We start from the raw sequence: 12,715 nt of genomic DNA, 5'->3' as shown, positions 1-12,715 counted from the left end.
TAAGGAAGTCATAACCCAATTACACTTCATAATTACCTCTATATGTTTTGAAGTTAGCAACTTATGTAACAATTTACATGAAAATGTTCTTCTAAACTGATTAAATCAGGAACATTCTTTATTTGTTTATAAGTACTTTAAGAATACCCAATAGAGCATAGAGCTTAGGGATCCATTCGGGTAACTTTGAAGCATGGGGATTTGTTTGACCTGATTTGTTGCAGGCCACATCACCACTTTAAGTGGAATGACCAGTTTTGGGATCAATGACATCAGGATAATGCTTTATAACAGATCAACAATCTTCATAGATGGAAAGCCCTTCTTCACCTGATCTTTAAGAAACTATTTGAACTTAGTTGCTTGTTGATTATCAGAACGGTTTGAAAAAGGAGATTGGGACAGCTATGAAAGATCAAACCTGGTCCAAGAATTAAAATCATGACAATCTTTATAAAGCTCTATGTTGCCACTCTTTCTCCGCACGATCCACATATTTAGGGTGTCATGAAAACCCCAAGAAATGATTCCTGATCAATCACCATACGTGTCTCTAAACCGTACGACCTCAAGATCCGTAACAATGATTGTGGATTGATTCCCTAGTGCGTTTTTGTCGGAACTCCTCTTGAACACGAGTTGTCCCTTTTGAGCAGCTTTAGCTTGTCTGTCACAAATAATTTATGCAACATGTGCAGCATGAGCAGGTTGTCTTTAAAACGGTCTACGATCCATGAAGTTTGAGCAGTTGGCATGGCAATACGATAAGCTTGAAAATGAAGATTGATTATGTACTCATCTGCAGATGTTTTATATTTGGCACCAAGATCTTCTTCAAGCTTCTTCTTTAAATCAAAATAGCTAGAGGTCAGAAGATTAAAATGAGCTTGGAGCTCAGAGATTTGCTTGGTCTTTGTTGCTCTATCTTCTTTAAGATTAGAAACTTTAATTTTCAGATTTGTATTCTCGCTCAAAAGATCTTCTACTCGAATGCTGAGCTCTATATTCTTCTGATCAAGCACATTCACTCTCCTTTGAAGCTCATCAACCATAGAGTCATCTTCTCCTGAATGACCTTCTCTAAAAGAAATTCCTTTGGCTTTAGAAGAAGGTGCAACAGTTTGTTCCTGGGCAAGATGCAAGGCCAAATGCACGGAGGCCTCATCAAGATCTGCCATTGGAGTAGAAAATCATGGTGGAGCAGAGGAGCCACCGACTTAAAAAATGGTGCTAGGGCCTCCACATAAAGGTTATGTTGATACAATAGTAGGAGCAGTCATTGGCGTAATCGGCAAGCCATGAGTCAGGCTAGAGTCCAAAGGCCCAGAACCTAGGATCACGTCTTCTTCTTTTGGATAGAAGTTGTAAGGTCTAGTCTGTTGTGCGATCACCCTGAAGTAGTTCAGCTGTAGGCGAGGCACTGTCAAGGGGAGGAATCGCTGACACTATCACCATTGGAGTTGTAGAACGAACCACATTCTCTTTAGAAATGGGTGTTGAGTCAAGAATGTCTTCAATATCCCTTATCTCCGTTGTTGGGAGAGCAACATCACTGATATTATCAAGCAAAGTGTTGAGGTTGACATTCAACAGGAAGTCATCATTGCTTCCAAAATTGGTAGGAATTTCATCTCAATCAAAACTTGTAATGTCAAGGTCTTCATACTAATCAGTCTCAGTCGCATTCATGGAAGATCCTTCATTGTAGTCGCTTTCAATTTGAACTGATCGCAAGTCATGCTCCTCAACTACAACCACATTAGGAGCATCTGTCTCCTCCTCTTCTTGATTTGATATAGTGATCACATCTCCTTCCGAGATCACCCTTTTTAATGAAGTGTGTTATGAAAATATTTTATCAGAGGATCCGTGGGACTCAGACGCCTCATCCGGCTCAGCAAATCGTCCGAATTTGACTAATGGATAAAGTCCTTGAAAAATAACCTTTCCTTTGCGATTTTGTTAATTAGCCCAAAAGTGTGAGGGCCCAAGGACTTCATGTCAAGCGTATCACCCTCTTTTACCATGTCATATTTTTTTTTTTGATGAAGAGATGAATGAACCTAGGATACATCAAGAAGGTATCCCGTGTGATGGCATTGATGTTGACCACAAATTCATCCAGAATAAACCTTGAAAAATTGAAACCAATTCCTGCAGCGAGAGAAACAATAGCTCCGGTGTTTCTCAGTGATATTTCATCTGCACCAGACCTCCTGCCGGAGATGCAGCTCACAAACACATGGGCTAAAAATCTCTAGTAGGGTGGCAGAAGCTTTTTCATTGTAGGAGAAGAATCACCCTCATACCCCATCTTTCTCAAAATCTTCTGAGCATCTTCAATACCGATTTCGGTGGGAAAACTTGGAAGGTCATTGATCAATAATGTTTCTATGATGAACTGCTCATTGATCCCAATTTTTCATCCATGAACGATTGCGTCTACAGTTACAGCTCAATTATCGTCTCTTGTCGTTTTGGCAGTCTGACAGTACTCTCTAATGATTTTTTTGATAAACAATGGTGTTCATGGTGATGACGGAGGCCAAACAGCATTCTCGTAGTCCATGAATCATTTATTTGAAATCCACATGAGCCACCGGAGGATCAGCCAGTACCATTGTCAGATTGTGCATGTCTGCAAACTTTAAGGCTGCCATTTGATCTACACTAAAACATACTAAATAAGACAAGAGAGAAATTTGAGCAAATAGTATTTTAAATGATTTAACTTCGAGCCCAAAAGCGAATTACTAATTTTTAAAAGTAAATTTCAAATCAAAGGGGAGGTTTACGGTCAACGGGGGTTTACGGCCGTAAACCCGTGACCGTAAGCCTATGGCCGCAAACAGAGTTTACGACCGTAAGCTTTTCATAGCCGTAAGTTTGGGTCGTAAACTCCGACGATCCTTTTTCGTCGATTTTAGGCTCAAAACTCATCCAATCCCATAAATAAACACATATTCATGGATGGAAACATGATACCTTCGAAGTGATCAGAACAATTTCACAAAAAACAAGAAATTTTTTCAAGGAGAGAGAGAGAGAGAGAGAGAGAGAGAGAGAGAGAGAGAGAAAGGGAGGGAAAGAGAGAGAGAGAGAGAGTTTGCAGCCGGAATCAGAATAGTGAATGAGTTTCCGGCTGTAAACTGTATTTATACCCTTGATCATTTTACCTGCTGACCACACAGTGTAAAGCATAGTCCAATATTTTCAAAAAATTTCAAAAATAAAACTTTTTGAGTATTAAAATTAAAATAAAAGAAAATAAAATTAATTTGCAAAATTTAAAAAATTAACAATTAAATTTTAACAATTAAATAGATAAATAAAAATAAAAAAAATAAAAAATAAAATGAAAATGAAAATAAAATTAAATAAGACAAACAACCTAAAAATTTTAATTACCGAAAATGATTTTGTGACACTAGGATCAAAGTTGTTGGACATCCCTATTCCACTTGTGAGTACCCTTATTTTTCATGTCTTCGTTTGATCGATTGCCATTATTGTGGTCCACTTAAGCACGCAACATTTGTGACAGAATTTGGACAATTTACGAATAACATGACATTTTTAGCCCTTATTCTTAAATAAATTTCCTTGGGACCATTGAACTGACTACAACCAGGGATATTGTTGTCCACCTAAATTGAGCAGCAAGATCTACAAACAATTTGTATGAGTTCAATTTTTAATTGTACTAGAACGTGTTTCCCGCTTCCTGATATGCCTCAACATTCAAGGACTTCCAGAATACTCCTTACACCGGGTGAGCAGACAATTATTAAGAGAGAAGATAGATTTAGAATGCATATGCTATACATCCAGGTTGGATCTCTTCCAATCACGCAGAGGATGAAACATATGACTAACTGAAGTTTTAGATGGATTGAGAAGATAATGATGCATATACTGTGTACTAGGTCGTATTATGAGTCACGTAGAGGAGACAGTATATGGCTAACCGATAGAAAGAATTGCATAGAGATATAATTGCATATGTTACAGTCGAGGTCGAATCTCTCGATCACGCAGAGGAGGCAACATATGACTAACATACAGAAAGCAAGAAAATAACCTTCTACAAACCTAGTTTATCGGAATTCCACAATCACCCCATCAAAATCGGAATTAAGGATAGAATCCGCACATCGAGTAAAAGTTAATCCACAGTTCTAGATACGGGTTCTTTTAATGTGACTGGTAGATTCTTATGTATATCTCCATGCTCAACGTATCCGAGCATCGTATTGTCGGGCTAAACGGATCTAACTAGTTCAATGTTTGTCAAGTCCTTGAATTCCTTAAGTTCAACTCTTCCTAGTCAGGTCCATTTAAAATGTTTCGTGCCTACCAGCGCATCGAGCACAGAGCGTAGACAATTTAATTTTGGTATGTTATGCAGATTCATATTGTCCGTTATCACTTGATAATATCATTTCCCATCACAACACATACAAACAAGAATGTTAGCAGCATTTTTAATTTTTTGGATTTTTTATTGTTTTTGGATTTTTTGATTATTTCTCCCCCTAAATTTGTGCATGGGTGAGAATGAAAATAAAAATGAAATAAGATGCGTAAATTTAAACTACCTATCTACAAAAACAAAAATTAAAAAAAAAATAAGAAAAATAAAGAAAAACTTAAAAAAATAAAAATAAAAAAAATAAAAAAACTAATCCTCAAAACGAATCATTTTCAAAAATCCCACAAGCACAACGACTGATGTTGGATCCATATAACTTGAGAAAAACAAGCAGATGCAGAACGTATTCCGCCTCCGCTGTTGAGGTTGAGACATTGTGTTGTTTCTTGCACTGCCACGACACTAACCTGTCACCAAAATATTGACACCCTCCTGAAGTAGATTTCCTGTCAAGCTCACAGCCTCCAAAATTACTGTTAGCAAAAGCATATAAATCCAATTCAGAATTCTTCAGATACCAAAGACCCAACTTTGGGCTGCCTTTGATATACCGAAAAAATCTTTTGACAACAATAAGATGTGAAAGTTTAGGATTAGTCTGATAACGTTCGCATTGACAAACTGCAAACATGATGTCTGGACGGCTTGTAGTAAGATACATCAGCGATCTGATCATCGATCTGTAGAGTGTCTGATCTACGGAATCGTCATCAGTATCAGGAGTCAGAAGAGGTCTTTCAGCCATTAGCGTCGATGCAGGTTTAGCGTCTTGAAACCCGAACTTCTCAAGAATATCTTTCACATACTTGGCTTGATGTTGCAGGATTCCGGTTGAATTTTGTTTGACCTGAAGCCCCAGAAACATGGTCATTTCCCCCAACGAACTCATCTCGAACCTCTTTTTCATAACACCTTCGAGTTCCATCCAAAGCTGCGGACTGGTCGACCTGAAAATAATGTCGTCAACATAGATTTGAACCAGAATCTGATCATTACCGACATGCTTGATAAACAAAGTTTGATCGATGGTGCCACAAGAGTATCCATGCTCGAGCAAGTGCTTTGTCAGAGTCGCATACCACGCTCGAGGAGCTTGATGTAACCCATACAATGCCTTGTCCAACTTGTAGACATGATTAGGAAACTTCGAGTTAACGAACCCAGGGGCTGATCAATATAGATTTCTTCCTTCACCTGGCCATACAAGAAGGCTGTCTTGACGTCCATTTTTCATAAGCAATGAATTTCATGTAAGAGGCATATGCAAGGAAGATACGAATAGCCTCTAAGCGAGCTACCGGAGCATAAACCTCAGTGTAATCAAGACCCTCGACTTATCGAACCCTGCAAACAACCAATCTAGCTTTATTTCGTACTATAACCCTTGAATCATCTTGCTTCTTTCGATAGACCCAACGTGTGTCAAGAGACTTTTTGCCCTTTGGTAACTCAATCAACTTCCAAACCCCGAGTTTCTCAAACTGATGTAACTCTTCATGCATAGCATCTACCCAGCTGGGCTCATTCAGAGCCATTTCAACATTCTTGGGCTGTATTTGAGAGATAAAGCAAGAGTAAAGACAGGTATTGACATCTCCACTCTGACTTCTGGTTTTAACGCCTTTTCCCAGCTGACCAATGATGTTCTGGATCGGATGATCGCGTTGAATCCTTGAGGGTATCTCCTGGCTTATATCATTAAGCAAGACAGGAAGATTGTGAATATTGTTACCTCCTTCATTTGCTGATTGTGTCGCACCAGATGACTCTGCTACAAACTCATTAGAAATGTTTTCAGGAAAGAGTAGTTCCATAAAGGTTGAAGTGACCGCGAAAGCATCTTTAGACATGAACTCTGTTTCTACAAGAGTAAGTGGTGTAGTTTCAGCATCAAGAGTATCATTCTGAACTGGAGATTTTGGACTATCAGGTTGTACAGATGACTCCCCCTCAGGCGGTGAAGAGGATACCGTTGGGGGTCTATAGACAACTTCTTCGTCTTCGTCTTCAGAAACATTCTTCGAAACAGATACAAATCCACATGAGCTACCCGAAGACACATTTATGGACTTGAAAAGCGATGTGTAATTAAACAACCAATCCGGACCCACTCGAGCATCCATCTCATTCTCCTCCAACCAGCATACGTCATAAGATTCCACAACATGCTTTGTCATGTTATTATAGACCCTATATGCGGTGCGCGCAACATACCCTACATATGCGGTGCGCGCAACATACCCTACAAAGTAACAATCATCAGATTTGGCATTAAACTTCGGGTTAGTCTCTAGGTGAACAAGAGTGCAAGGGTAACCAAATACATGGAAATGAATGACTGAGGGCTTGTGACCATATATAATCACATACAGGGTCTTCATCTGAGCTTTATTGATCAACACATGATTCTGAACGTAGCAAGCAGTCTTAATCGCCTCGGCCCAAAAGAAAACTGGTAGCTTGGAGTCACACAACATTGTCCTTGCAACGTCTTTTAAAGTTCTATTTCTCCTCTTAGCACCACCATTTTGTTGAGGGGTGTGAGCGGAGCTGTATTGACGCATAATACCCTTTTTTGCGCAAAAATGATCTAGAATAGAATTCTTGAACTCTGTTCCGTTGTCGATACGAAGCGCCTTCACACGGTTGTTAGTTTGGTTCTCAATCAACACAATGAATTTCTTAATTAGATCAGCAACTCCATGTTTGTTGGATAGAAAGAAAACCCACGTAAAATGAGATAAATCATCAATCACAACCAGACAATATGAATTTTTGTTAATACTGAGAATGTTGACTAGTCCAAACAGATCCATATGTAGCAATTAAAGCACCTGACTGATTGAGTTAACCTGTTTTGGCAGGTGTGGTTTTATGTGATGCTTACCATGGGCACATGACACACACTTTTCAAAAGTTATAAAGTCTTTGACAGGAAAAACACAGACCATCTCATTCTTCGCAAGACCATTCAAGTTTTTGGCGTTAGCATGTCCGAGTCTTTGGTGCCACAGCATTGTATTTTTTTCTGAGATCTTTGAAAAGAGGTATGTAACATGTTCTGGAAGATTGCTATTCATATCAATGATGTAAGCATTCCCATCCCTTTTATATTTGACAAGAATCCACTTTGGGATGACAAAGCCTGGTTTGAGAATCATACATTCCTTGTCAGTGAAATGTGTAGAATAGCCTTTGTCGCATATCTGAGACACACTCAACAAACTATGCTTTAATTCGGGAGCAAAGTTGACATTCTCGAAATTTAGCACCCCATTTGTGCGGTTCCTCTCTGAGTGATCTTGCCACCTTTTCCACCCTCAAAGTAAACATATCCCCCATTAAAAGATTAAATGTTGTTCAGTTGGGAGATATCTCCTATCATATGCTGGGAGCAGCCGTTGTCGACGAACCAAGGTCTGACGACATTCCCCCGCAACTATACCTGCAAAATGTGCAGGTTCATTTAGATTTGGGAACCCAGGTCATTAGTTTCCTGGGTTGTCCCGTTGCCTTTTTAAATGTATCATTATTTACTAATTTTTCAGAGGAAACAGATGATGGATTGGAACTTATTTTGGGTAGCCATTGATAATTCGGTTTTCTAACAGTCACCGATGGTTTTGAAACATGATTTTTATTAGTTTGCTTTGAGCATCTAGGTTTTGTACCAGAATTGGTTGAAGACCCAGAGCTACTCCTTGACGAAACCAATCTTGGCTGAGCCATGTTTGGCTTTGGCAAACTGTTCGGGACTTTGTTATGAAAAACCTTTTTATTAATTTTAAAAACTCCCCATTTTCTACTACGATCATCATTCCAATCATCATTACGAGAACGAGTTTTAGAGGACTTTCTAGTTAAATACCTTCCTCTGAATTCGTTCTCTCCTCTTGGTGACTCAAAATGTACAAACATTCTATTAGGACAATTCCTAGCTATATGACCACCAATACCACAATTGACACAAATATGTTTGTTATTGTTAAAACTTGTACTGCATTTTTCAAATTTGTTTTCCATACATACACCCATGATTTTCTTACATTAACATGAACAAGAATTAGCTTGTGAGACAAGTGAGGGTGTATCAGATGGAGAAACTTGTGAAACTAGTGGTTTTTCATTAGTATCAGCACAAACATTAGAATTGTCAACCACATCATCAAACACTTTAAAACCATTCAAATCAGTATTAGAAGGTGTAGAAACATCACAAAAAACATTGTCACTTGCAACATCAGAAAAATTAAAGTCTTTATTTAAAACTAAAACCTCAGGTTCAGACTCAAGTTTATTTTCATAAATATATCCTTCAACTTCGTGCTTTGACTGATTTAAGGATTGATCTGCAGGAGAAGTAGAAATGTTAGTACTTTCAAGATTAATAAATCTTCCCGAAACAAAACCAGATGGCTTGCCATAAACCATGGATGGTTCATTGGCAATCTCCTCCTTGGACAAAGGTTGAAACTGATATGAATGATTGAAAGGAGGAGGCACTTTATTATACCCTAGACCATTTGACTGATTATGTTTAAATTGCATGCAGTGGTCTATCATGTTGGCAACTGTCTCACTTGATACATCAAATTTTCTAAAATCAAAATCAGCAGTTTCAAATTTGCCCTTTAGTGTTTCAAGTTCAGTAACTAACTCAGCGTTCTGTCTCTTTATGTAGTCATAATTTTCACATTTATTACTATAGTCTTCCTGAAGTCTTCTAATGTCCTTTATTTTAGTTTCTAATTGGGCCTTAAGAGGTTTTTGTCCTTTTCTAAGTTGATAACCCTCATATCTAAGGTCCTCTACTTCTCTACATAGTGTTTCAATTTCCTCATGAAGAATTTTAACATAATCAATACAATCTTGTGAGAAAGAAGCCAAACTTACCTCATTTTTCTTTGGTTTAGGAGCAGAAGAGACCATCAGCGCAAACTGCAACTCCATCATTTGATCTTCAGCTGCAACACTCTCTGCGGAAGCTTCACCTCCAACCTGAGCCAAATGAGCATTTTCAGGTCTTGATATATTCAGGGCCTGCATCTGATCCTCCCAGTCAAATAATTGTGCAACCATAGCCTTCTCACTGTTGACTTGAGAACCGTTCCGATTGTTTCCTACTGCAACCATTGTCTGGTCATTGTTTAATCTTCTATCCTGCTTCAGACACTCACGAGCAAAATGACCTAGCTCGTGGCAGTTGAAAGAACACAACTTTCCCTTGCTGAACCCTACCTTTTTATCATCACTCATCCCCTAGTTATTCTTCCCGGCCTTCTTCGCAAACTGCTTTGCCATGAAAACTACCATGGAAATCTGCCATGTGATATCCATTTCTTCTACGTCTTCAGGATGAATCTGATCGAGATTAGAAAATGACAATTGTGGCGGAAGATCTCCAGCTACAAGAGCATTGTAGCAGTTAACAAGTCCTGTAGCAAGAACAAGATTTTCATCACACTCCTTGTCATTTAAGGAAGAGGACACATTAGAAGGAGAAGGAGATTGAGTAGCAATGAATGATTGGTTCTGAGAGAATGGCATTGGTGATGCAGTAGGAAGTGAAGTAGCTGATGGAGTGGAAAAGCACTGAATCTGAACTTGCTGAACAGCAAAGGGCTGACCTGCAGAGGAAAAGGTGAGAGATTAAAGAGTATTGTTAGATGAGATCCCAAGGTTTGTAGCTGAGTATGAATTCACATGATTTATCTCCTATTGTTTGTCATCATTATCACAGGCCTTGATGACCGCCATCATTTCAGCAAGAGTGAGCTGACTTAGATCCTTGGTTTTCTTAATAACAGCCACATTGATGTCGCATGAGTTTGGGAGAGCATTCAGTAGCTTTTTATTTATTTTAGACTTTGTGAAAAAGATCTCGGCTACAGTCATCTTAGTGGTAAGAGTTGTGAATCGTTGTAGCTGTGCCTCCAAGGTTTCTCCAGGAATGTTTTTGAACATGTTAAACCGTTGTCGCAGCATATCCTGGCGGCTCTCCTTCATGTCTTCATATACCTCGATTAGGGCTTCCCACCGAGCCTTTGCAGAAGTATACTCCCTAAAACCTTAAGCTATACTCGGAGACAGGGCCATGGTCAAAGTGGCCAAAGCCCGTTCTTGCTCCTCAAGCTTTTCAAAGTCTTCATCGGTGTAATTTTCAACTGCTTTGTCAGCCACTTTCCCTACAACCGTGGTGGTTATTCTGACAGGATTTTTAATAATGCTTCTCCAAATTTTGACATCCTTCATTTTAATATACTTCTCTATCCTATACTTCCATTTCAGGAAAACCTTCAGCAGACAGCAGTCTTGGAATGTGAGTGGTTGTGCCCATTACAGAGTCCAGCTCATGGTGATGTGTTTGACTTTATGAATCCATTTAATATTAATTTAAATAGAAATTAAGTTATTAATTTAATTAAAAATTAAGTTATTTTTCAAAAAGAATTTGAGTTTCCAGTCAAACAAGTGTTCACGGTCAAAGGGGTGTTTACGGCCGTCAACTCTGTTTACGGTTGTAAACTCTGTTTACGGTCGAGAGTTTATGGTCGTAAATGGTTTGCAGTTTCTGTATACGGGCTGTGAGTCTAAGTTTCCGGTTGTTGAAAATGTTTTATTCACGGTCTAAGAACTAAGTTTACGGTTCAAGAAACAACTTGAGTTTGCGGCCGTAAGCTATGTTTACGGCCGTAAGCTCTGGCCGTAATCTCCCATAAATTAAAGGAATCACGATTTTTGGATTAAACTTGAAACCCTTTTGCAGCAGACACCAACTTCAGTCATAAACAATGAAGAATATGGTCAAAACTTCGATTGTAGGATGCTTTGATACTGGTTTTGCTCTGATACCAATTGTAAGGTCCTGAAACGGATCTTACCAGTGATAAAACAATCAAGACAATCAATAATAACAAGAACGAAGTAGAAATAGAAATCAAAACAAGCTTGCACACGCTTCTATTAATGACCTAGCTAGCCTCTATTTATAGTGGACTTGGGCTAGCCTTGGGTTTACGGTCGTAAACAGGCTTACGTCCGTAAACTCACAACCTGGCCGTAAACATCTATACAAACTACCAAAATTGCATATTGACACAAAAGAACCTATTACAACGAAAGCCTAGACCAAACCATTAATTAGACCCTTCAAGTAGCATGGTCCATTTCGGGTTGCATATCACAAGGACAATTTGAGGATGGATATTTGAGTAAGAGATTATTTAAGATTTATTAATATATTATAAGTTCTAATATATTGATATGAAATCATATTATTTAATTAGTATTGATCAAGAATTAATTTGGAATTGATTTAGTGATCAATAGCGACTAATTAAATTAACGGGGATCGATTATGTAAATCAATGATATATATATATATATATATATATATATATATATATATATATATATATATATATGTGTGTGTGTGTGTGTGTGTGTGGTTTGTGTTATTGATCCATGATGGGCTAAACTTATGTAAGTTTCCATGAAGAGTTAGCCCACATGAAATATGGATCATAACCCAAATTGTATAGATTAGGGTGAACCCATGACTCTTGGATTCCTACCTATATATACATAACCCCATGGCTAAAATTTGTTACAACAAGTGTTCTTGGAGTTCATAACTGAGTTGTGTGCCTAGTAATCTCTCTTAAGTCATCCAATTGTTCGAGGGTGTGTAGTGAGTTGTTTGAGGCATCACATTTGAGGTGCTAAGTTCTTAATGACCAAATACATCAAGCTACAAAAAAGAGGTAATTATTCTTACTATATTTTATGATTCGAGCATCAAATCATATGCTTGTTGTAGGCTTATGCTTTGGATATTTCATTGCATGTATAATAAAAAAAAATCATAGATCCAAAGCATTAGGGTTGTATGTGCACCATAAGATGTTGTAGTAAACAAAACCCAACAGTGGTATCAGACCCTAGGATTGTTTTATGTTATATTTGATGCTTGTTAATTTCCAAAGTTGAAAAAAAAATCAATTTTATGGCCTTTGACTAATGAACTCGGCGAGTCCACTCAGTAAAAGGGAACATCGACGAGTCAGATTCATGCACTCATCGAGTAGCTGCTTCTGGTTGCAGAATTTCGAGGGTTTTTTTTTTTTTTTTTTTTTGCCAGAATTGGACTTGGATCATTATCAAAAACTATTTTGTAATCATAAAAATTGTATTTTCTGATTTGGTAATTGTAACATCCCTAATTTCACGACCAGAAAAAACCGATTTGTTTATGCTTGTTTTTAAAATCATAGTAATCTTTTA

The sequence above is a fragment of the Lactuca saligna genome, chromosome 9 (assembly GCF_052625555.1).
Source record: "Lactuca saligna cultivar CGN05327 chromosome 9, ASM5262555v1, whole genome shotgun sequence".
Lineage (NCBI taxonomy): Eukaryota > Viridiplantae > Streptophyta > Magnoliopsida > Asterales > Asteraceae > Lactuca > Lactuca saligna.
The sequence above is the reverse complement of the archived record's forward strand: the minus strand, read 5'-3'. Positions refer to the sequence as shown.